At 63.5% G+C, this 23,447-nt stretch overlaps 7 non-coding genes across 7 annotated transcripts; all 7 read left to right on the top strand.

Moving 5' to 3' along the window:
* Positions 1 to 986: 986 nt before the first annotated feature.
* Positions 987 to 1,105, top strand: LOC142869295 (5S ribosomal RNA). Its single transcript, XR_012917988.1, has one exon. It is a non-coding gene; the product is annotated as a 5S ribosomal RNA (ribosomal RNA).
* Positions 1,106 to 4,599: 3,494 nt separating this feature from the next.
* LOC142869294 (5S ribosomal RNA) lies at positions 4,600 to 4,718 on the top strand. Its single transcript, XR_012917987.1, has one exon. It is a non-coding gene; the product is annotated as a 5S ribosomal RNA (ribosomal RNA).
* Positions 4,719 to 8,233: 3,515 nt separating this feature from the next.
* On the top strand, positions 8,234 to 8,352 carry LOC142869311 (5S ribosomal RNA). The gene has a single exon (XR_012918004.1). It is a non-coding gene; the product is annotated as a 5S ribosomal RNA (ribosomal RNA).
* A 3,516-nt stretch (positions 8,353 to 11,868) lies between these two features.
* Positions 11,869 to 11,987, top strand: LOC142869310 (5S ribosomal RNA). Its single transcript, XR_012918003.1, has one exon. It is a non-coding gene; the product is annotated as a 5S ribosomal RNA (ribosomal RNA).
* Positions 11,988 to 15,481: 3,494 nt separating this feature from the next.
* On the top strand, positions 15,482 to 15,600 carry LOC142869309 (5S ribosomal RNA). Its single transcript, XR_012918002.1, has one exon. It is a non-coding gene; the product is annotated as a 5S ribosomal RNA (ribosomal RNA).
* Positions 15,601 to 19,113: 3,513 nt separating this feature from the next.
* On the top strand, positions 19,114 to 19,232 carry LOC142869304 (5S ribosomal RNA). The gene has a single exon (XR_012917997.1). It is a non-coding gene; the product is annotated as a 5S ribosomal RNA (ribosomal RNA).
* A 3,493-nt stretch (positions 19,233 to 22,725) lies between these two features.
* LOC142869293 (5S ribosomal RNA) lies at positions 22,726 to 22,844 on the top strand. Its single transcript, XR_012917986.1, has one exon. It is a non-coding gene; the product is annotated as a 5S ribosomal RNA (ribosomal RNA).
* Positions 22,845 to 23,447: the final 603 nt, after the last annotated feature.

The raw sequence follows: 23,447 nt of genomic DNA, 5'->3' as shown, positions 1-23,447 counted from the left end.
TCGGGAAAGGCTTCCTTACTGGGTGTGGAAATCTCCTATGCCTTTCCTCGCCTATTCTGTCAGCTTTAAAATTCTCTTTCAGTTGCCACCCTCACAGATGGATTAGGAAACTCTTTCCGGTGCACTCATTAGTGAAATGACCTCAATGAAGCTGGAATCCAATATCTAATCGCCGATTTTTAGCGAGTCCACACGCCAGGGTGGTCGGGGTCCAATGCAGCCCCGGCCAGGCCCAGGCCCCTTGGACTGGGCCACAGGAGGACACAGAGGAGGGTCCCGGCCCCCCCGGTCGCGTTGCCGGCAGTTCTCCAAGGGCTTGGGCGTTTTCCAGAGGTAGGAGATGGAGGGGACTGATTTCTTCAGCGCCCCACAAACCACGCCACCCCACCCATGGGACACATCCCTAGAGAGAGAGAGAGACGCCCCATACACTCGCTCCCCTCCCCCATGCGCTGTGCCCCAGCCCGGGCCCGGGGGAATAGGCGGCAGCCCACCCACAGGGTGGGGGGCCCAGCTGAAAGGGGTTGTCAGGGAGGGCGGCCCCTGCCTGGGGTCAAAGGGCGGGCGATCCGCGCGTGCGCAATCGGCGGCGGCGGCGGCGGCGGCGGCGGCGGGGGCGGCCACGAGCTGGGGGTGGGGGGCGGGTAGGTGAAGGAGGCCAGGCGAGGAGAGGAAGGGGGCTGGAAGGTCTCCACCTTGGCGAGTCCAGCCGTGGAGGCGCATCTTGTGTGAGTGTGAGTGTGTGTGTGTGTGTGTGTGTGTGTGTGTGTGTATAGAGAGACAGCCCCCCACCCCGGCCCACCGCTCCCTGCCCGCCCCGCCCCGCCTGTCACCCCCGTCCCTCGGAGCCCGCCGGACCCGGCCGGTGAACTCAACAGGCCCGGCCCGGCGCGGGTCAGCGCCGGCGCGGGGCCTGGGGCGGGAGGAGGCGGCGGGGAAGCGCAGAGAGGCTCGGCTTCATGAGCGGGGCAGGGGCGCCCTCCGCCGTCTAGGGCCACACCACCCTGAACGCGCCCGACCTCGTCTGGTCTCGGAAGCTAAGCAGGGTCGGGCCTGGTTAGTACTTGGATGGGAGACCGCCTGGGAATACCGGGTGCCTTAGGCTTCTTCTTTTTTTTTTTTTTTTGTTTTGCCTCTTGTTCTGTCCCCTCTCTGGGAGCGAGGCGGCGGCCCGGGGTGGGGGTCACCCCCACCCTCAGCGCCCGCCGCGGTGCCTGGCGCCCCAGCCCGCACCGTGGGGCCTCCTCTTGTCCCAAGCCGCGACACCGCCGTCACGCGGCAGCATGCGTGGCTTCTGGACTGTCAGGTCTCAGACCAAAGGTCTGCTCTGTGGGAACCGACACGCTGGAGGAAACCTTGAGAGTCTGAGAGGGGAGGGAGTTCCAGAAGAAGGCCAGGATGTCATTTTGAGGGAGTATGTGACCAGAACTCGTCCCGTTGCTTTTGGGGTTCTATGGGCTACACGTAGGAATCTTTGGTGGTGGCACCTGATGTTGGGGGATCCGGAGTCACACCCAGACCTGCTCCACAGGCCTCCTTTTACTTTTCTCTTCGGATTCATTATTTTTAAAAAGTGTCTCTTATCTCTATGATTGCATTTTCTTTTCTCTCTCTTTTCAAGCAGATGATGGGAGTCCAAGTATTAAGGTGACATGTGTTGCCCGTGCCCCCCTCCCCCCTGTGTTCTTATTCATTTACCTCTGATGTCGTTCCAGCGTATTGTGGGGGTACCAATGTTAAGGTCGGGTACGTTGCCCTCTCCCAGCCTCCCCCCTCGGGTCAGAGCCTCAAGTGCGCCCATGCCCCAGTCGGTGCGCACCCACCCCATTCCTAATGGAGGTGTATGCCCATCCCCTCCCCCCACCCGCCCGACACCCACCCGATGAAGGTGATTCCTCTGTGTCCACTTAGGTGTCCATCGGTTCGTACCCATTTGCTGGTGAGCGCGAGCACGTGGTGCTCGTGTGTCCATTCTTGGGCTACCTGGCTTACTGGAACGGGTTCCAGCTCTGGCCAGGAGAACCACGAGAGGTGCCCTCTCACCGCTGCTCCTCCTAGCTGAATAGCACTCCGTGGTGTCCACGCGCCACATTTCATTTACGCACTCGTGGGTCGATGGGCACTCGGGTCGCTTCCAGGTCTTTGCGATTGTGACTTGTGCCCTGACTCTAACCCTAACCCTTACCCAGCCCGTCTCCTCCTCGGCCCCTGCCTGACTGACTCCTTCCCGCCCGGCCTGTCACCTGTCACCGTCCTCTGCCCCTGCCTGACACGCTCCTCCCCGCCCGGGCCGTCACCGTCCTCGGCCCCTGCCTGACGGGGCTCCTCCGTCGCCTGGGCCTTCCAAGGGCTTGGTGTGGACGCTGGTTCCAGGACGCCCTCCCAAGAACCCGGTAGCAGGGCGGCCGCAGCGTCTCGCGCCACCCAACCGTCCGCCGGCCGGCGGCCGTCGCTAAGTGGCCTGCGGGGGACGTGCCCCCACTGTGGGGCGGGCGCCCAGCCTGGTGTCTTCTCTGAGGCCCCGTGGCTGCTTTCCCCCCCCCCCGCAAGGGGAGAGCCGCGGAGGTGGGGACCGCCTCCTCGTGGGGACGTACACCCAGCTCTCCACGTCGGATTCCGGGGCTCTCTGTCCTGCCAGAAGGCCCAGCTGGCCTGCGGGTCCTTAGAGTGGCAAAAACATCCGAAAACTGAGATTGAGGGTCCGGTGGTTGTCTGCACTTTTGTGCTGGGCACCCCAGGGAGGCCCGGGGGCTGGCTGGACAACGCGGTCTGTTGGGCAGGGGGGGGTTTGGAGGAGCAACTGATGCCCTTTGCACTTTGGGTAGCAAGTGTCTGAGGTGTCTCTGAGCCCTGCGCCATGTCGGGGGTGGGGGGTGGGAGGTCGGGGGGGTGGAGGAGCAGGAGGAGGAGGAGGAGGAGGTGGGAAGGGCCGTGGCCTGCAGTCGTCTTCCCGGGGTGGCTTCTTCCACAGGCTGCTTGGCCTGGGCTCCCTGCACCTGGGCCTTTGGAGGACTGGCCCTGTGCTTGCCAACGCTTCCCCTGCAGGGACCCAGAGCTGGGAGGTTGCATCTCTCAGCCCTGGGTCGGGCAGAGCCCCAGCGGGCCATGCCCACAACCTCTCTCAGCACGGGTCCCCCAGAAGGCCCCTTTGGGACCAGGATTCTCTTGCGGGTGACTCTTTAAGGTCTGGCCCCTGGATGGAGGGGCACCAGGAGTAGAGGAGCAGGAAGGGGAAGGGGGTGGCCATGCGAGGGGACACTTTCAGGCCAAGTCCCAGCTTCAGCCTGATCCTCCTGGGAACCCCGGGGTGTACGTCACACCTCCTGGTTGTCCCGCTCTGAGACAAGGAGCCGGGCTTCGCATTCCCCCAGCAGCCAGTCGTGGGCTGAGGACACCTGGGGCGTTGGGAACTCCCTGGCTTCTCCTTGGCTTAACATCTGGAGCTGCTTGTGAATCGTGCCGCCACACACACCCGAGTGCAGGTGTCTTCTGCACAGACTGCGGGCCTCGCTCTTCTGAATGCCGCTAGCTCGCCACCCACCCACGGGTGAACCTGGTCAGGGTACTTTCTCTCGGGGGCAGACTCTGATCCTGGCGGGCTACCGGTGTTTCTGTTTGCTCGTTTCTTTCTTCCATTTCGGGAAAGGCTTCCTTACTGGGTGTGGAAATCTCCTATGCCTTTCCTCGCCTATTCTGTCAGCTTTAAAATTCTCTTTCAGTTGCCACCCTCACAGATGGATTAGGAAACTCTTTCCGGTGCACTCATTAGTGAAATGACCTCAATGAAGCTGGAATCCAATATCTAATCGCCGATTTTTAGCGAGTCCACACGCCAGGGTGGTCGGGGTCCAATGCAGCCCCGGCCAGGCCCAGGCCCCTTGGACTGGGCCACAGGAGGACACAGAGGAGGGTCCCGGCCCCCCCGGTCGCGTTGCCGGCAGTTCTCCAAGGGCTTGGGCGTTTTCCAGAGGTAGGAGATGGAGGGGACTGATTTCTTCAGCGCCCCACAAACCACGCCACCCCACCCATGGGACACATCCCTAGAGAGAGAGAGAGACGCCCCTACACTCGCTCCCCTCCCCCATGCGCTGTGCCCCAGCCCGGGCCCGGGGGAATAGGCGGCAGCCCACCCACAGGGTGGGGGGCCCAGCTGAAAGGGGTTGTCAGGGAGGGCGGCCCCTGCCTGGGGTCAAAGGGCGGGCGATCCGCGCGTGCGCAATCGGCGGCGGCGGGGGCGGCCACGAGCTGGGGGTGGGGGGCGGGTAGGTGAAGGAGGCCAGGCGAGGAGAGGAAGGGGGCTGGAAGGTCTCCACCTTGGCGAGTCCAGCCGTGGAGGCGCATCTTGTGTGAGTGTGAGTGTGTGTGTGTGTGTGTGTGTGTATAGAGAGACAGCCCCCCACCCCGGCCCACCGCTCCCTGCCCGCCCCGCCCCGCCCCGCCTGTCACCCCCGTCCCTCGGAGCCCGCCGGACCCGGCCGGTGAACTCAACAGGCCCGGCCCGGCGCGGGTCAGCGCCGGCGCGGGGCCTGGGGCGGGAGGAGGCGGCGGGGAAGCGCAGAGAGGCTCGGCTTCATGAGCGGGGCAGGGGCGCCCTCCGCCGTCTAGGGCCACACCACCCTGAACGCGCCCGACCTCGTCTGGTCTCGGAAGCTAAGCAGGGTCGGGCCTGGTTAGTACTTGGATGGGAGACCGCCTGGGAATACCGGGTGCCTTAGGCTTCTTCTTTTTTTTTTTTTTTTGTTTTGCCTCTTGTTCTGTCCCCTCTCTGGGAGCGAGGCGGCGGCCCGGGGTGGGGGTCACCCCCACCCTCAGCGCCCGCCGCGGTGCCTGGCGCCCCAGCCCGCACCGTGGGGCCTCCTCTTGTCCCAAGCCGCGACACCGCCGTCACGCGGCAGCATGCGTGGCTTCTGGACTGTCAGGTCTCAGACCAAAGGTCTGCTCTGTGGGAACCGACACGCTGGAGGAAACCTTGAGAGTCTGAGAGGGGAGGGAGTTCCAGAAGAAGGCCAGGATGTCATTTTGAGGGAGTATGTGACCAGAACTCGTCCCGTTGCTTTTGGGGTTCTATGGGCTACACGTAGGAATCTTTGGTGGTGGCACCTGATGTTGGGGGATCCGGAGTCACACCCAGACCTGCTCCACAGGCCTCCTTTTACTTTTCTCTTCGGATTCATTATTTTTAAAAAGTGTCTCTTATCTCTATGATTGCATTTTCTTTTCTCTCTCTTTTCAAGCAGATGATGGGAGTCCAAGTATTAAGGTGACATGTGTTGCCCGTGCCCCCCTCCCCCCTGTGTTCTTATTCATTTACCTCTGATGTCGTTCCAGCGTATTGTGGGGGTACCAATGTTAAGGTCGGGTACGTTGCCCTCTCCCAGCCTCCCCCCTCGGGTCAGAGCCTCAAGTGCGCCCATGCCCCAGTCGGTGCGCACCCACCCCATTCCTAATGGAGGTGTATGCCCATCCCCTCCCCCCACCCGCCCGACACCCACCCGATGAAGGTGATTCCTCTGTGTCCACTTAGGTGTCCATCGGTTCGTACCCATTTGCTGGTGAGCGCGAGCACGTGGTGCTCGTGTGTCCATTCTTGGGCTACCTGGCTTACTGGAACGGGTTCCAGCTCTGGCCAGGAGAACCACGAGAGGTGCCCTCTCACCGCTGCTCCTCCTAGCTGAATAGCACTCCGTGGTGTCCACGCGCCACATTTCATTTACGCACTCGTGGGTCGATGGGCACTCGGGTCGCTTCCAGGTCTTTGCGATTGTGACTTGTGCCCTGACTCTAACCCTAACCCTTACCCAGCCCGTCTCCTCCTCGGCCCCTGCCTGACTGACTCCTTCCCGCCCGGCCTGTCACCTGTCACCGTCCTCTGCCCCTGCCTGACACGCTCCTCCCCGCCCGGGCCGTCACCGTCCTCGGCCCCTGCCTGACGGGGCTCCTCCGTCGCCTGGGCCTTCCAAGGGCTTGGTGTGGACGCTGGTTCCAGGACGCCCTCCCAAGAACCCGGTAGCAGGGCGGCCGCAGCGTCTCGCGCCACCCAACCGTCCGCCGGCCGGCGGCCGTCGCTAAGTGGCCTGCGGGGGACGTGCCCCCACTGTGGGGCGGGCGCCCAGCCTGGTGTCTTCTCTGAGGCCCCGTGGCTGCTTTCCCCCCCCCCGCAAGGGGAGAGCCGCGGAGGTGGGGACCGCCTCCTCGTGGGGACGTACACCCAGCTCTCCACGTCGGATTCCGGGGCTCTCTGTCCTGCCAGAAGGCCCAGCTGGCCTGCGGGTCCTTAGAGTGGCAAAAACATCCGAAAACTGAGATTGAGGGTCCGGTGGTTGTCTGCACTTTTGTGCTGGGCACCCCAGGGAGGCCCGGGGGCTGGCTGGACAACGCGGTCTGTTGGGCAGGGGGGGGTTTGGAGGAGCAACTGATGCCCTTTGCACTTTGGGTAGCAAGTGTCTGAGGTGTCTCTGAGCCCTGCGCCATGTCGGGGGTGGGGGGTGGGAGGTCGGGGGGGGTGGAGGAGCAGGAGGAGGAGGAGGAGGAGGTGGGAAGGGCCGTGGCCTGCAGTCGTCTTCCCGGGGTGGCTTCTTCCACAGGCTGCTTGGCCTGGGCTCCCTGCACCTGGGCCTTTGGAGGACTGGCCCTGTGCTTGCCAACGCTTCCCCTGCAGGGACCCAGAGCTGGGAGGTTGCATCTCTCAGCCCTGGGTCGGGCAGAGCCCCAGCGGGCCATGCCCACAACCTCTCTCAGCACGGGTCCCCCAGAAGGCCCCTTTGGGACCAGGATTCTCTTGCGGGTGACTCTTTAAGGTCTGGCCCCTGGATGGAGGGGCACCAGGAGTAGAGGAGCAGGAAGGGGAAGGGGGTGGCCATGCGAGGGGACACTTTCAGGCCAAGTCCCAGCTTCAGCCTGATCCTCCTGGGAACCCCGGGGTGTACGTCACACCTCCTGGTTGTCCCGCTCTGAGACAAGGAGCCGGGCTTCGCATTCCCCCAGCAGCCAGTCGTGGGCTGAGGACACCTGGGGCGTTGGGAACTCCCTGGCTTCTCCTTGGCTTAACATCTGGAGCTGCTTGTGAATCGTGCCGCCACACACACCCGAGTGCAGGTGTCTTCTGCACAGACTGCGGGCCTCGCTCTTCTGAATGCCGCTAGCTCGCCACCCACCCACGGGTGAACCTGGTCAGGGTACTTTCTCTCGGGGGCAGACTCTGATCCTGGCGGGCTACCGGTGTTTCTGTTTGCTCGTTTCTTTCTTCCATTTCGGGAAAGGCTTCCTTACTGGGTGTGGAAATCTCCTATGCCTTTCCTCGCCTATTCTGTCAGCTTTAAAATTCTCTTTCAGTTGCCACCCTCACAGATGGATTAGGAAACTCTTTCCGGTGCACTCATTAGTGAAATGACCTCAATGAAGCTGGAATCCAATATCTAATCGCCGATTTTTAGCGAGTCCACACGCCAGGGTGGTCGGGGTCCAATGCAGCCCCGGCCAGGCCCAGGCCCCTTGGACTGGGCCACAGGAGGACACAGAGGAGGGTCCCGGCCCCCCCGGTCGCGTTGCCGGCAGTTCTCCAAGGGCTTGGGCGTTTTCCAGAGGTAGGAGATGGAGGGGACTGATTTCTTCAGCGCCCCACAAACCACGCCACCCCACCCATGGGACACATCCCTAGAGAGAGAGAGAGACGCCCCATACACTCGCTCCCCTCCCCCATGCGCTGTGCCCCAGCCCGGGCCCGGGGGAATAGGCGGCAGCCCACCCACAGGGTGGGGGGCCCAGCTGAAAGGGGTTGTCAGGGAGGGCGGCCCCTGCCTGGGGTCAAAGGGCGGGCGATCCGCGCGTGCGCAATCGGCGGCGGCGGCGGCGGCGGCGGCGGGGGCGGCCACGAGCTGGGGGTGGGGGGCGGGTAGGTGAAGGAGGCCAGGCGAGGAGAGGAAGGGGGCTGGAAGGTCTCCACCTTGGCGAGTCCAGCCGTGGAGGCGCATCTTGTGTGAGTGTGAGTGTGTGTGTGTGTGTGTGTGTGTGTGTGTGTGTATAGAGAGACAGCCCCCCACCCCGGCCCACCGCTCCCTGCCCGCCCCGCCCCGCCTGTCACCCCCGTCCCTCGGAGCCCGCCGGACCCGGCCGGTGAACTCAACAGGCCCGGCCCGGCGCGGGTCAGCGCCGGCGCGGGGCCTGGGGCGGGAGGAGGCGGCGGGGAAGCGCAGAGAGGCTCGGCTTCATGAGCGGGGCAGGGGCGCCCTCCGCCGTCTAGGGCCACACCACCCTGAACGCGCCCGACCTCGTCTGGTCTCGGAAGCTAAGCAGGGTCGGGCCTGGTTAGTACTTGGATGGGAGACCGCCTGGGAATACCGGGTGCCTTAGGCTTCTTCTTTTTTTTTTTTTTTTGTTTTGCCTCTTGTTCTGTCCCCTCTCTGGGAGCGAGGCGGCGGCCCGGGGTGGGGGTCACCCCCACCCTCAGCGCCCGCCGCGGTGCCTGGCGCCCCAGCCCGCACCGTGGGGCCTCCTCTTGTCCCAAGCCGCGACACCGCCGTCACGCGGCAGCATGCGTGGCTTCTGGACTGTCAGGTCTCAGACCAAAGGTCTGCTCTGTGGGAACCGACACGCTGGAGGAAACCTTGAGAGTCTGAGAGGGGAGGGAGTTCCAGAAGAAGGCCAGGATGTCATTTTGAGGGAGTATGTGACCAGAACTCGTCCCGTTGCTTTTGGGGTTCTATGGGCTACACGTAGGAATCTTTGGTGGTGGCACCTGATGTTGGGGGATCCGGAGTCACACCCAGACCTGCTCCACAGGCCTCCTTTTACTTTTCTCTTCGGATTCATTATTTTTAAAAAGTGTCTCTTATCTCTATGATTGCATTTTCTTTTCTCTCTCTTTTCAAGCAGATGATGGGAGTCCAAGTATTAAGGTGACATGTGTTGCCCGTGCCCCCCTCCCCCCTGTGTTCTTATTCATTTACCTCTGATGTCGTTCCAGCGTATTGTGGGGGTACCAATGTTAAGGTCGGGTACGTTGCCCTCTCCCAGCCTCCCCCCTCGGGTCAGAGCCTCAAGTGCGCCCATGCCCCAGTCGGTGCGCACCCACCCCATTCCTAATGGAGGTGTATGCCCATCCCCTCCCCCCACCCGCCCGACACCCACCCGATGAAGGTGATTCCTCTGTGTCCACTTAGGTGTCCATCGGTTCGTACCCATTTGCTGGTGAGCGCGAGCACGTGGTGCTCGTGTGTCCATTCTTGGGCTACCTGGCTTACTGGAACGGGTTCCAGCTCTGGCCAGGAGAACCACGAGAGGTGCCCTCTCACCGCTGCTCCTCCTAGCTGAATAGCACTCCGTGGTGTCCACGCGCCACATTTCATTTACGCACTCGTGGGTCGATGGGCACTCGGGTCGCTTCCAGGTCTTTGCGATTGTGACTTGTGCCCTGACTCTAACCCTAACCCTTACCCAGCCCGTCTCCTCCTCGGCCCCTGCCTGACTGACTCCTTCCCGCCCGGCCTGTCACCTGTCACCGTCCTCTGCCCCTGCCTGACACGCTCCTCCCCGCCCGGGCCGTCACCGTCCTCGGCCCCTGCCTGACGGGGCTCCTCCGTCGCCTGGGCCTTCCAAGGGCTTGGTGTGGACGCTGGTTCCAGGACGCCCTCCCAAGAACCCGGTAGCAGGGCGGCCGCAGCGTCTCGCGCCACCCAACCGTCCGCCGGCCGGCGGCCGTCGCTAAGTGGCCTGCGGGGGACGTGCCCCCACTGTGGGGCGGGCGCCCAGCCTGGTGTCTTCTCTGAGGCCCCGTGGCTGCTTTCCCCCCCCCCCGCAAGGGGAGAGCCGCGGAGGTGGGGACCGCCTCCTCGTGGGGACGTACACCCAGCTCTCCACGTCGGATTCCGGGGCTCTCTGTCCTGCCAGAAGGCCCAGCTGGCCTGCGGGTCCTTAGAGTGGCAAAAACATCCGAAAACTGAGATTGAGGGTCCGGTGGTTGTCTGCACTTTTGTGCTGGGCACCCCAGGGAGGCCCGGGGGCTGGCTGGACAACGCGGTCTGTTGGGCAGGGGGGGGTTTGGAGGAGCAACTGATGCCCTTTGCACTTTGGGTAGCAAGTGTCTGAGGTGTCTCTGAGCCCTGCGCCATGTCGGGGGTGGGGGGTGGGAGGTCGGGGGGGGTGGAGGAGCAGGAGGAGGAGGAGGAGGAGGTGGGAAGGGCCGTGGCCTGCAGTCGTCTTCCCGGGGTGGCTTCTTCCACAGGCTGCTTGGCCTGGGCTCCCTGCACCTGGGCCTTTGGAGGACTGGCCCTGTGCTTGCCAACGCTTCCCCTGCAGGGACCCAGAGCTGGGAGGTTGCATCTCTCAGCCCTGGGTCGGGCAGAGCCCCAGCGGGCCATGCCCACAACCTCTCTCAGCACGGGTCCCCCAGAAGGCCCCTTTGGGACCAGGATTCTCTTGCGGGTGACTCTTTAAGGTCTGGCCCCTGGATGGAGGGGCACCAGGAGTAGAGGAGCAGGAAGGGGAAGGGGGTGGCCATGCGAGGGGACACTTTCAGGCCAAGTCCCAGCTTCAGCCTGATCCTCCTGGGAACCCCGGGGTGTACGTCACACCTCCTGGTTGTCCCGCTCTGAGACAAGGAGCCGGGCTTCGCATTCCCCCAGCAGCCAGTCGTGGGCTGAGGACACCTGGGGCGTTGGGAACTCCCTGGCTTCTCCTTGGCTTAACATCTGGAGCTGCTTGTGAATCGTGCCGCCACACACACCCGAGTGCAGGTGTCTTCTGCACAGACTGCGGGCCTCGCTCTTCTGAATGCCGCTAGCTCGCCACCCACCCACGGGTGAACCTGGTCAGGGTACTTTCTCTCGGGGGCAGACTCTGATCCTGGCGGGCTACCGGTGTTTCTGTTTGCTCGTTTCTTTCTTCCATTTCGGGAAAGGCTTCCTTACTGGGTGTGGAAATCTCCTATGCCTTTCCTCGCCTATTCTGTCAGCTTTAAAATTCTCTTTCAGTTGCCACCCTCACAGATGGATTAGGAAACTCTTTCCGGTGCACTCATTAGTGAAATGACCTCAATGAAGCTGGAATCCAATATCTAATCGCCGATTTTTAGCGAGTCCACACGCCAGGGTGGTCGGGGTCCAATGCAGCCCCGGCCAGGCCCAGGCCCCTTGGACTGGGCCACAGGAGGACACAGAGGAGGGTCCCGGCCCCCCCGGTCGCGTTGCCGGCAGTTCTCCAAGGGCTTGGGCGTTTTCCAGAGGTAGGAGATGGAGGGGACTGATTTCTTCAGCGCCCCACAAACCACGCCACCCCACCCATGGGACACATCCCTAGAGAGAGAGAGAGACGCCCCATACACTCGCTCCCCTCCCCCATGCGCTGTGCCCCAGCCCGGGCCCGGGGGAATAGGCGGCAGCCCACCCACAGGGTGGGGGGCCCAGCTGAAAGGGGTTGTCAGGGAGGGCGGCCCCTGCCTGGGGTCAAAGGGCGGGCGATCCGCGCGTGCGCAATCGGCGGCGGCGGCGGCGGCGGCGGCGGGGGCGGCCACGAGCTGGGGGTGGGGGGCGGGTAGGTGAAGGAGGCCAGGCGAGGAGAGGAAGGGGGCTGGAAGGTCTCCACCTTGGCGAGTCCAGCCGTGGAGGCGCATCTTGTGTGAGTGTGAGTGTGTGTGTGTGTGTGTGTGTGTGTGTGTGTGTATAGAGAGACAGCCCCCCACCCCGGCCCACCGCTCCCTGCCCGCCCCGCCCCGCCTGTCACCCCCGTCCCTCGGAGCCCGCCGGACCCGGCCGGTGAACTCAACAGGCCCGGCCCGGCGCGGGTCAGCGCCGGCGCGGGGCCTGGGGCGGGAGGAGGCGGCGGGGAAGCGCAGAGAGGCTCGGCTTCATGAGCGGGGCAGGGGCGCCCTCCGCCGTCTAGGGCCACACCACCCTGAACGCGCCCGACCTCGTCTGGTCTCGGAAGCTAAGCAGGGTCGGGCCTGGTTAGTACTTGGATGGGAGACCGCCTGGGAATACCGGGTGCCTTAGGCTTCTTCTTTTTTTTTTTTTTTTGTTTTGCCTCTTGTTCTGTCCCCTCTCTGGGAGCGAGGCGGCGGCCCGGGGTGGGGGTCACCCCCACCCTCAGCGCCCGCCGCGGTGCCTGGCGCCCCAGCCCGCACCGTGGGGCCTCCTCTTGTCCCAAGCCGCGACACCGCCGTCACGCGGCAGCATGCGTGGCTTCTGGACTGTCAGGTCTCAGACCAAAGGTCTGCTCTGTGGGAACCGACACGCTGGAGGAAACCTTGAGAGTCTGAGAGGGGAGGGAGTTCCAGAAGAAGGCCAGGATGTCATTTTGAGGGAGTATGTGACCAGAACTCGTCCCGTTGCTTTTGGGGTTCTATGGGCTACACGTAGGAATCTTTGGTGGTGGCACCTGATGTTGGGGGATCCGGAGTCACACCCAGACCTGCTCCACAGGCCTCCTTTTACTTTTCTCTTCGGATTCATTATTTTTAAAAAGTGTCTCTTATCTCTATGATTGCATTTTCTTTTCTCTCTCTTTTCAAGCAGATGATGGGAGTCCAAGTATTAAGGTGACATGTGTTGCCCGTGCCCCCCTCCCCCCTGTGTTCTTATTCATTTACCTCTGATGTCGTTCCAGCGTATTGTGGGGGTACCAATGTTAAGGTCGGGTACGTTGCCCTCTCCCAGCCTCCCCCCTCGGGTCAGAGCCTCAAGTGCGCCCATGCCCCAGTCGGTGCGCACCCACCCCATTCCTAATGGAGGTGTATGCCCATCCCCTCCCCCCACCCGCCCGACACCCACCCGATGAAGGTGATTCCTCTGTGTCCACTTAGGTGTCCATCGGTTCGTACCCATTTGCTGGTGAGCGCGAGCACGTGGTGCTCGTGTGTCCATTCTTGGGCTACCTGGCTTACTGGAACGGGTTCCAGCTCTGGCCAGGAGAACCACGAGAGGTGCCCTCTCACCGCTGCTCCTCCTAGCTGAATAGCACTCCGTGGTGTCCACGCGCCACATTTCATTTACGCACTCGTGGGTCGATGGGCACTCGGGTCGCTTCCAGGTCTTTGCGATTGTGACTTGTGCCCTGACTCTAACCCTAACCCTTACCCAGCCCGTCTCCTCCTCGGCCCCTGCCTGACTGACTCCTTCCCGCCCGGCCTGTCACCTGTCACCGTCCTCTGCCCCTGCCTGACACGCTCCTCCCCGCCCGGGCCGTCACCGTCCTCGGCCCCTGCCTGACGGGGCTCCTCCGTCGCCTGGGCCTTCCAAGGGCTTGGTGTGGACGCTGGTTCCAGGACGCCCTCCCAAGAACCCGGTAGCAGGGCGGCCGCAGCGTCTCGCGCCACCCAACCGTCCGCCGGCCGGCGGCCGTCGCTAAGTGGCCTGCGGGGGACGTGCCCCCACTGTGGGGCGGGCGCCCAGCCTGGTGTCTTCTCTGAGGCCCCGTGGCTGCTTTCCCCCCCCCCCGCAAGGGGAGAGCCGCGGAGGTGGGGACCGCCTCCTCGTGGGGACGTACACCCAGCTCTCCACGTCGGATTCCGGGGCTCTCTGTCCTGCCAGAAGGCCCAGCTGGCCTGCGGGTCCTTAGAGTGGCAAAAACATCCGAAAACTGAGATTGAGGGTCCGGTGGTTGTCTGCACTTTTGTGCTGGGCACCCCAGGGAGGCCCGGGGGCTGGCTGGACAACGCGGTCTGTTGGGCAGGGGGGGGTTTGGAGGAGCAACTGATGCCCTTTGCACTTTGGGTAGCAAGTGTCTGAGGTGTCTCTGAGCCCTGCGCCATGTCGGGGGTGGGGGGTGGGAGGTCGGGGGGGTGGAGGAGCAGGAGGAGGAGGAGGAGGAGGTGGGAAGGGCCGTGGCCTGCAGTCGTCTTCCCGGGGTGGCTTCTTCCACAGGCTGCTTGGCCTGGGCTCCCTGCACCTGGGCCTTTGGAGGACTGGCCCTGTGCTTGCCAACGCTTCCCCTGCAGGGACCCAGAGCTGGGAGGTTGCATCTCTCAGCCCTGGGTCGGGCAGAGCCCCAGCGGGCCATGCCCACAACCTCTCTCAGCACGGGTCCCCCAGAAGGCCCCTTTGGGACCAGGATTCTCTTGCGGGTGACTCTTTAAGGTCTGGCCCCTGGATGGAGGGGCACCAGGAGTAGAGGAGCAGGAAGGGGAAGGGGGTGGCCATGCGAGGGGACACTTTCAGGCCAAGTCCCAGCTTCAGCCTGATCCTCCTGGGAACCCCGGGGTGTACGTCACACCTCCTGGTTGTCCCGCTCTGAGACAAGGAGCCGGGCTTCGCATTCCCCCAGCAGCCAGTCGTGGGCTGAGGACACCTGGGGCGTTGGGAACTCCCTGGCTTCTCCTTGGCTTAACATCTGGAGCTGCTTGTGAATCGTGCCGCCACACACACCCGAGTGCAGGTGTCTTCTGCACAGACTGCGGGCCTCGCTCTTCTGAATGCCGCTAGCTCGCCACCCACCCACGGGTGAACCTGGTCAGGGTACTTTCTCTCGGGGGCAGACTCTGATCCTGGCGGGCTACCGGTGTTTCTGTTTGCTCGTTTCTTTCTTCCATTTCGGGAAAGGCTTCCTTACTGGGTGTGGAAATCTCCTATGCCTTTCCTCGCCTATTCTGTCAGCTTTAAAATTCTCTTTCAGTTGCCACCCTCACAGATGGATTAGGAAACTCTTTCCGGTGCACTCATTAGTGAAATGACCTCAATGAAGCTGGAATCCAATATCTAATCGCCGATTTTTAGCGAGTCCACACGCCAGGGTGGTCGGGGTCCAATGCAGCCCCGGCCAGGCCCAGGCCCCTTGGACTGGGCCACAGGAGGACACAGAGGAGGGTCCCGGCCCCCCCGGTCGCGTTGCCGGCAGTTCTCCAAGGGCTTGGGCGTTTTCCAGAGGTAGGAGATGGAGGGGACTGATTTCTTCAGCGCCCCACAAACCACGCCACCCCACCCATGGGACACATCCCTAGAGAGAGAGAGAGACGCCCCTACACTCGCTCCCCTCCCCCATGCGCTGTGCCCCAGCCCGGGCCCGGGGGAATAGGCGGCAGCCCACCCACAGGGTGGGGGGCCCAGCTGAAAGGGGTTGTCAGGGAGGGCGGCCCCTGCCTGGGGTCAAAGGGCGGGCGATCCGCGCGTGCGCAATCGGCGGCGGCGGGGGCGGCCACGAGCTGGGGGTGGGGTGCGGGTAGGTGAAGGAGGCCAGGCGAGGAGAGGAAGGGGGCTGGAAGGTCTCCACCTTGGCGAGTCCAGCCGTGGAGGCGCATCTTGTGTGAGTGTGAGTGTGTGTGTGTGTGTGTGTGTGTATAGAGAGACAGCCCCCCACCCCGGCCCACCGCTCCCTGCCCGCCCCGCCCCGCCCCGCCTGTCACCCCCGTCCCTCGGAGCCCGCCGGACCCGGCCGGTGAACTCAACAGGCCCGGCCCGGCGCGGGTCAGCGCCGGCGCGGGGCCTGGGGCGGGAGGAGGCGGCGGGGAAGCGCAGAGAGGCTCGGCTTCATGAGCGGGGCAGGGGCGCCCTCCGCCGTCTAGGGCCACACCACCCTGAACGCGCCCGACCTCGTCTGGTCTCGGAAGCTAAGCAGGGTCGGGCCTGGTTAGTACTTGGATGGGAGACCGCCTGGGAATACCGGGTGCCTTAGGCTTCTTCTTTTTTTTTTTTTTTTGTTTTGCCTCTTGTTCTGTCCCCTCTCTGGGAGCGAGGCGGCGGCCCGGGGTGGGGGTCACCCCCACCCTCAGCGCCCGCCGCGGTGCCTGGCGCCCCAGCCCGCACCGTGGGGCCTCCTCTTGTCCCAAGCCGCGACACCGCCGTCACGCGGCAGCATGCGTGGCTTCTGGACTGTCAGGTCTCAGACCAAAGGTCTGCTCTGTGGGAACCGACACGCTGGAGGAAACCTTGAGAGTCTGAGAGGGGAGGGAGTTCCAGAAGAAGGCCAGGATGTCATTTTGAGGGAGTATGTGACCAGAACTCGTCCCGTTGCTTTTGGGGTTCTATGGGCTACACGTAGGAATCTTTGGTGGTGGCACCTGATGTTGGGGGATCCGGAGTCACACCCAGACCTGCTCCACAGGCCTCCTTTTACTTTTCTCTTCGGATTCATTATTTTTAAAAAGTGTCTCTTATCTCTATGATTGCATTTTCTTTTCTCTCTCTTTTCAAGCAGATGATGGGAGTCCAAGTATTAAGGTGACATGTGTTGCCCGTGCCCCCCTCCCCCCTGTGTTCTTATTCATTTACCTCTGATGTCGTTCCAGCGTATTGTGGGGGTACCAATGTTAAGGTCGGGTACGTTGCCCTCTCCCAGCCTCCCCCCTCGGGTCAGAGCCTCAAGTGCGCCCATGCCCCAGTCGGTGCGCACCCACCCCATTCCTAATGGAGGTGTATGCCCATCCCCTCCCCCCACCCGCCCGACACCCACCCGATGAAGGTGATTCCTCTGTGTCCACTTAGGTGTCCATCGGTTCGTACCCATTTGCTGGTGAGCGCGAGCACGTGGTGCTCGTGTGTCCATTCTTGGGCTACCTGGCTTACTGGAACGGGTTCCAGCTCTGGCCAGGAGAACCACGAGAGGTGCCCTCTCACCGCTGCTCCTCCTAGCTGAATAGCACTCCGTGGTGTCCACGCGCCACATTTCATTTACGCACTCGTGGGTCGATGGGCACTCGGGTCGCTTCCAGGTCTTTGCGATTGTGACTTGTGCCCTGACTCTAACCCTAACCCTTACCCAGCCCGTCTCCTCCTCGGCCCCTGCCTGACTGACTCCTTCCCGCCCGGCCTGTCACCTGTCACCGTCCTCTGCCCCTGCCTGACACGCTCCTCCCCGCCCGGGCCGTCACCGTCCTCGGCCCCTGCCTGACGGGGCTCCTCCGTCGCCTGGGCCTTCCAAGGGCTTGGTGTGGACGCTGGTTCCAGGACGCCCTCCCAAGAACCCGGTAGCAGGGCGGCCGCAGCGTCTCGCGCCACCCAACCGTCCGCCGGCCGGCGGCCGTCGCTAAGTGGCCTGCGGGGGACGTGCCCCCACTGTGGGGCGGGCGCCCAGCCTGGTGTCTTCTCTGAGGCCCCGTGGCTGCTTTCCCCCCCCCCCGCAAGGGGAGAGCCGCGGAGGTGGGGACCGCCTCCTCGTGGGGACGTACACCCAGCTCTCCACGTCGGATTCCGGGGCTCTCTGTCCTGCCAGAAGGCCCAGCTGGCCTGCGGGTCCTTAGAGTGGCAAAAACATCCGAAAACTGAGATTGAGGGTCCGGTGGTTGTCTGCACTTTTGTGCTGGGCACCCCAGGGAGGCCCGGGGGCTGGCTGGACAACGCGGTCTGTTGGGCAGGGGGGGGTTTGGAGGAGCAACTGATGCCCTTTGCACTTTGGGTAGCAAGTGTCTGAGGTGTCTCTGAGCCCTGCGCCATGTCGGGGGTGGGGGGTGGGAGGTCGGGGGGGTGGAGGAGCAGGAGGAGGAGGAGGAGGAGGTGGGAAGGGCCGTGGCCTGCAGTCGTCTTCCCGGGGTGGCTTCTTCCACAGGCTGCTTGGCCTGGGCTCCCTGCACCTGGGCCTTTGGAGGACTGGCCCTGTGCTTGCCAACGCTTCCCCTGCAGGGACCCAGAGCTGGGAGGTTGCATCTCTCAGCCCTGGGTCGGGCAGAGCCCCAGCGGGCCATGCCCACAACCTCTCTCAGCACGGGTCCCCCAGAAGGCCCCTTTGGGACCAGGATTCTCTTGCGGGTGACTCTTTAAGGTCTGGCCCCTGGATGGAGGGGCACCAGGAGTAGAGGAGCAGGAAGGGGAAGGGGGTGGCCATGCGAGGGGACACTTTCAGGCCAAGTCCCAGCTTCAGCCTGATCCTCCTGGGAACCCCGGGGTGTACGTCACACCTCCTGGTTGTCCCGCTCTGAGACAAGGAGCCGGGCTTCGCATTCCCCCAGCAGCCAGTCGTGGGCTGAGGACACCTGGGGCGTTGGGAACTCCCTGGCTTCTCCTTGGCTTAACATCTGGAGCTGCTTGTGAATCGTGCCGCCACACACACCCGAGTGCAGGTGTCTTCTGCACAGACTGCGGGCCTCGCTCTTCTGAATGCCGCTAGCTCGCCACCCACCCACGGGTGAACCTGGTCAGGGTACTTTCTCTCGGGGGCAGACTCTGATCCTGGCGGGCTACCGGTGTTTCTGTTTGCTCGTTTCTTTCTTCCATTTCGGGAAAGGCTTCCTTACTGGGTGTGGAAATCTCCTATGCCTTTCCTCGCCTATTCTGTCAGCTTTAAAATTCTCTTTCAGTTGCCACCCTCACAGATGGATTAGGAAACTCTTTCCGGTGCACTCATTAGTGAAATGACCTCAATGAAGCTGGAATCCAATATCTAATCGCCGATTTTTAGCGAGTCCACACGCCAGGGTGGTCGGGGTCCAATGCAGCCCCGGCCAGGCCCAGGCCCCTTGGACTGGGCCACAGGAGGACACAGAGGAGGGTCCCGGCCCCCCCGGTCGCGTTGCCGGCAGTTCTCCAAGGGCTTGGGCGTTTTCCAGAGGTAGGAGATGGAGGGGACTGATTTCTTCAGCGCCCCACAAACCACGCCACCCCACCCATGGGACACATCCCTAGAGAGAGAGAGAGACGCCCCATACACTCGCTCCCCTCCCCCATGCGCTGTGCCCCAGCCCGGGCCCGGGGGAATAGGCGGCAGCCCACCCACAGGGTGGGGGGCCCAGCTGAAAGGGGTTGTCAGGGAGGGCGGCCCCTGCCTGGGGTCAAAGGGCGGGCGATCCGCGCGTGCGCAATCGGCGGCGGCGGCGGCGGCGGCGGCGGCGGGGGCGGCCACGAGCTGGGGGTGGGGGGCGGGTAGGTGAAGGAGGCCAGGCGAGGAGAGGAAGGGGGCTGGAAGGTCTCCACCTTGGCGAGTCCAGCCGTGGAGGCGCATCTTGTGTGAGTGTGAGTGTGTGTGTGTGTGTGTGTGTGTATAGAGAGACAGCCCCCCACCCCGGCCCACCGCTCCCTGCCCGCCCCGCCCCGCCCCGCCTGTCACCCCCGTCCCTCGGAGCCCGCCGGACCCGGCCGGTGAACTCAACAGGCCCGGCCCGGCGCGGGTCAGCGCCGGTGCGGGGCCTGGGGCGGGAGGAGGCGGCGGGGAAGCGCAGAGAGGCTCGGCTTCATGAGCGGGGCAGGGGCGCCCTCCGCCGTCTAGGGCCACACCACCCTGAACGCGCCCGACCTCGTCTGGTCTCGGAAGCTAAGCAGGGTCGGGCCTGGTTAGTACTTGGATGGGAGACCGCCTGGGAATACCGGGTGCCTTAGGCTTCTTCTTTTTTTTTTTTTTTTGTTTTGCCTCTTGTTCTGTCCCCTCTCTGGGAGCGAGGCGGCGGCCCGGGGTGGGGGTCACCCCCACCCTCAGCGCCCGCCGCGGTGCCTGGCGCCCCAGCCCGCACCGTGGGGCCTCCTCTTGTCCCAAGCCGCGACACCGCCGTCACGCGGCAGCATGCGTGGCTTCTGGACTGTCAGGTCTCAGACCAAAGGTCTGCTCTGTGGGAACCGACACGCTGGAGGAAACCTTGAGAGTCTGAGAGGGGAGGGAGTTCCAGAAGAAGGCCAGGATGTCATTTTGAGGGAGTATGTGACCAGAACTCGTCCCGTTGCTTTTGGGGTTCTATGGGCTACACGTAGGAATCTTTGGTGGTGGCACCTGATGTTGGGGGATCCGGAGTCACACCCAGACCTGCTCCACAGGCCTCCTTTTACTTTTCTCTTCGGATTCATTATTTTTAAAAAGTGTCTCTTATCTCTATGATTGCATTTTCTTTTCTCTCTCTTTTCAAGCAGATGATGGGAGTCCAAGTATTAAGGTGACATGTGTTGCCCGTGCCCCCCTCCCCCCTGTGTTCTTATTCATTTACCTCTGATGTCGTTCCAGCGTATTGTGGGGGTACCAATGTTAAGGTCGGGTACGTTGCCCTCTCCCAGCCTCCCCCCTCGGGTCAGAGCCTCAAGTGCGCCCATGCCCCAGTCGGTGCGCACCCACCCCATTCCTAATGGAGGTGTATGCCCATCCCCTCCCCCCACCCGCCCGACACCCACCCGATGAAGGTGATTCCTCTGTGTCCACTTAGGTGTCCATCGGTTCGTACCCATTTGCTGGTGAGCGCGAGCACGTGGTGCTCGTGTGTCCATTCTTGGGCTACCTGGCTTACTGGAACGGGTTCCAGCTCTGGCCAGGAGAACCACGAGAGGTGCCCTCTCACCGCTGCTCCTCCTAGCTGAATAGCACTCCGTGGTGTCCACGCGCCACATTTCATTTACGCACTCGTGGGTCGATGGGCACTCGGGTCGCTTCCAGGTCTTTGCGATTGTGACTTGTGCCCTGACTCTAACCCTAACCCTTACCCAGCCCGTCTCCTCCTCGGCCCCTGCCTGACTGACTCCTTCCCGCCCGGCCTGTCACCTGTCACCGTCCTCTGCCCCTGCCTGACACGCTCCTCCCCGCCCGGGCCGTCACCGTCCTCGGCCCCTGCCTGACGGGGCTCCTCCGTCGCCTGGGCCTTCCAAGGGCTTGGTGTGGACGCTGGTTCCAGGACGCCCTCCCAAGAACCCGGTAGCAGGGCGGCCGCAGCGTCTCGCGCCACCCAACCGTCCGCCGGCCGGCGGCCGTCGCTAAGTGGCCTGCGGGGGACGTGCCCCCACTGTGGGGCGGGCGCCCAGCCTGGTGTCTTCTCTGAGGCCCCGTGGCTGCTTTCCCCCCCCCCCGCAAGGGGAGAGCCGCGGAGGTGGGGACCGCCTCCTCGTGGGGACGTACACCCAGCTCTCCACGTCGGATTCCGGGGCTCTCTGTCCTGCCAGAAGGCCCAGCTGGCCTGCGGGTCCTTAGAGTGGCAAAAACATCCGAAAACTGAGATTGAGGGTCCGGTGGTTGTCTGCACTTTTGTGCTGGGCACCCCAGGGAGGCCCGGGGGCTGGCTGGACAACGCGGTCTGTTGGGCAGGGGGGGGTTTGGAGGAGCAACTGATGCCCTTTGCACTTTGGGTAGCAAGTGTCTGAGGTGTCTCTGAGCCCTGCGCCATGTCGGGGGTGGGGGGTGGGAGGTCGGGGGGGTGGAGGAGCAGGAGGAGGAGGAGGAGGAGGTGGGAAGGGCCGTGGCCTGCAGTCGTCTTCCCGGGGTGGCTTCTTCCACAGGCTGCTTGGCCTGGGCTCCCTGCACCTGGGCCTTTGGAGGACTGGCCCTGTGCTTGCCAACGCTTCCCCTGCAGGGACCCAGAGCTGGGAGGTTGCATCTCTCAGCCCTGGGTCGGGCAGAGCCCCAGCGGGCCATGCCCACAACCTCTCTCAGCACGGGTCCCCCAGAAGGCCCCTTTGGGACCAGGATTCTCTTGCGGGTGACTCTTTAAGGTCTGGCCCCTGGATGGAGGGGCACCAGGAGTAGAGGAGCAGGAAGGGGAAGGGGGTGGCCATGCGAGGGGACACTTTCAGGCCAAGTCCCAGCTTCAGCCTGATCCTCCTGGGAACCCCGGGGTGTACGTCACACCTCCTGGTTGTCCCGCTCTGAGACAAGGAGCCGGGCTTCGCATTCCCCCAGCAGCCAGTCGTGGGCTGAGGACACCTGGGGCGTTGGGAACTCCCTGGCTTCTCCTTGGCTTAACATCTGGAGCTGCTTGTGAATCGTGCCGCCACACACACCCGAGTGCAGGTGTCTTCTGCACAGACTGCGGGCCTCGCTCTTCTGAATGCCGCTAGCTCGCCACCCACCCACGGGTGAACCTGGTCAGGGTACTTTCTCTCGGGGGCAGACTCTGATCCTGGCGGGCTACCGGTGTTTCTGTTTGCTCGTTTCTTTCTTCCATTTCGGGAAAGGCTTCCTTACTGGGTGTGGAAATCTCCTATGCCTTTCCTCGCCTATTCTGTCAGCTTTAAAATTCTCTTTCAGTTGCCACCCTCACAGATGGATTAGGAAACTCTTTCCGGTGCACTCATTAGTGAAATGACCTCAATGAAGCTGGAATCCAATATCTAATCGCCGATTTTTAGCGAGTCCACACGCCAGGGTGGTCGGGGTCCAATGCAGCCCCGGCCAGGCCCAGGCCCCTTGGACTGGGCCACAGGAGGACACAGAGGAGGGTCCCGGCCCCCCCGGTCGCGTTGCCGGCAGTTCTCCAAGGGCTTGGGCGTTTTCCAGAGGTAGGAGATGGAGGGGACTGATTTCTTCAGCGCCCCACAAACCACGCCACCCCACCCATGGGACACATCCCTAGAGAGAGAGAGAGACGCCCCTACACTCGCTCCCCTCCCCCATGCGCTGTGCCCCAGCCCGGGCCCGGGGGAATAGGCGGCAGCCCACCCACAGGGTGGGGGGCCCAGCTGAAAGGGGTTGTCAGGGAGGGCGGCCCCTGCCTGGGGTCAAAGGGCGGGCGATCCGCGCGTGCGCAATCGGCGGCGGCGGGGGCGGCCACGAGCTGGGGGTGGGGGGCGGGTAGGTGAAGGAGGCCAGGCGAGGAGAGGAAGGGGGCTGGAAGGTCTCCACCTTGGCGAGTCCAGCCGTGGAGGCGCATCTTGTGTGAGTGTGAGTGTGTGTGTGTGTGTGTGTGTGTGTGTATAGAGAGACAGCCCCCCACCCCGGCCCACCGCTCCCTGCCCGCCCCGCCCCGCCTGTCACCCCCGTCCCTCGGAGCCCGCCGGACCCGGCCGGTGAACTCAACAGGCCCGGCCCGGCGCGGGTCAGCGCCGGCGCGGGGCCTGGGGCGGGAGGAGGCGGCGGGGAAGCGCAGAGAGGCTCGGCTTCATGAGCGGGGCAGGGGCGCCCTCCGCCGTCTAGGGCCACACCACCCTGAACGCGCCCGACCTCGTCTGGTCTCGGAAGCTAAGCAGGGTCGGGCCTGGTTAGTACTTGGATGGGAGACCGCCTGGGAATACCGGGTGCCTTAGGCTTCTTCTTTTTTTTTTTTTTTTGTTTTGCCTCTTGTTCTGTCCCCTCTCTGGGAGCGAGGCGGCGGCCCGGGGTGGGGGTCACCCCCACCCTCAGCGCCCGCCGCGGTGCCTGGCGCCCCAGCCCGCACCGTGGGGCCTCCTCTTGTCCCAAGCCGCGACACCGCCGTCACGCGGCAGCATGCGTGGCTTCTGGACTGTCAGGTCTCAGACCAAAGGTCTGCTCTGTGGGAACCGACACGCTGGAGGAAACCTTGAGAGTCTGAGAGGGGAGGGAGTTCCAGAAGAAGGCCAGGATGTCATTTTGAGGGAGTATGTGACCAGAACTCGTCCCGTTGCTTTTGGGGTTCTATGGGCTACACGTAGGAATCTTTGGTGGTGGCACCTGATGTTGGGGGATCCGGAGTCACACCCAGACCTGCTCCACAGGCCTCCTTTTACTTTTCTCTTCGGATTCATTATTTTTAAAAAGTGTCTCTTATCTCTATGATTGCATTTTCTTTTCTCTCTCTTTTCAAGCAGATGATGGGAGTCCAAGTATTAAGGTGACATGTGTTGCCCGTGCCCCCCTCCCCCCTGTGTTCTTATTCATTTACCTCTGATGTC

The sequence above is a fragment of the Microcebus murinus genome, unplaced genomic scaffold (assembly GCF_040939455.1).
Source record: "Microcebus murinus isolate Inina unplaced genomic scaffold, M.murinus_Inina_mat1.0 scaf068_hap2_Mmur4.0, whole genome shotgun sequence".
Lineage (NCBI taxonomy): Eukaryota > Metazoa > Chordata > Mammalia > Primates > Cheirogaleidae > Microcebus > Microcebus murinus.
The sequence above is the reverse complement of the archived record's forward strand: the minus strand, read 5'-3'. Positions and strand labels throughout refer to the sequence as shown.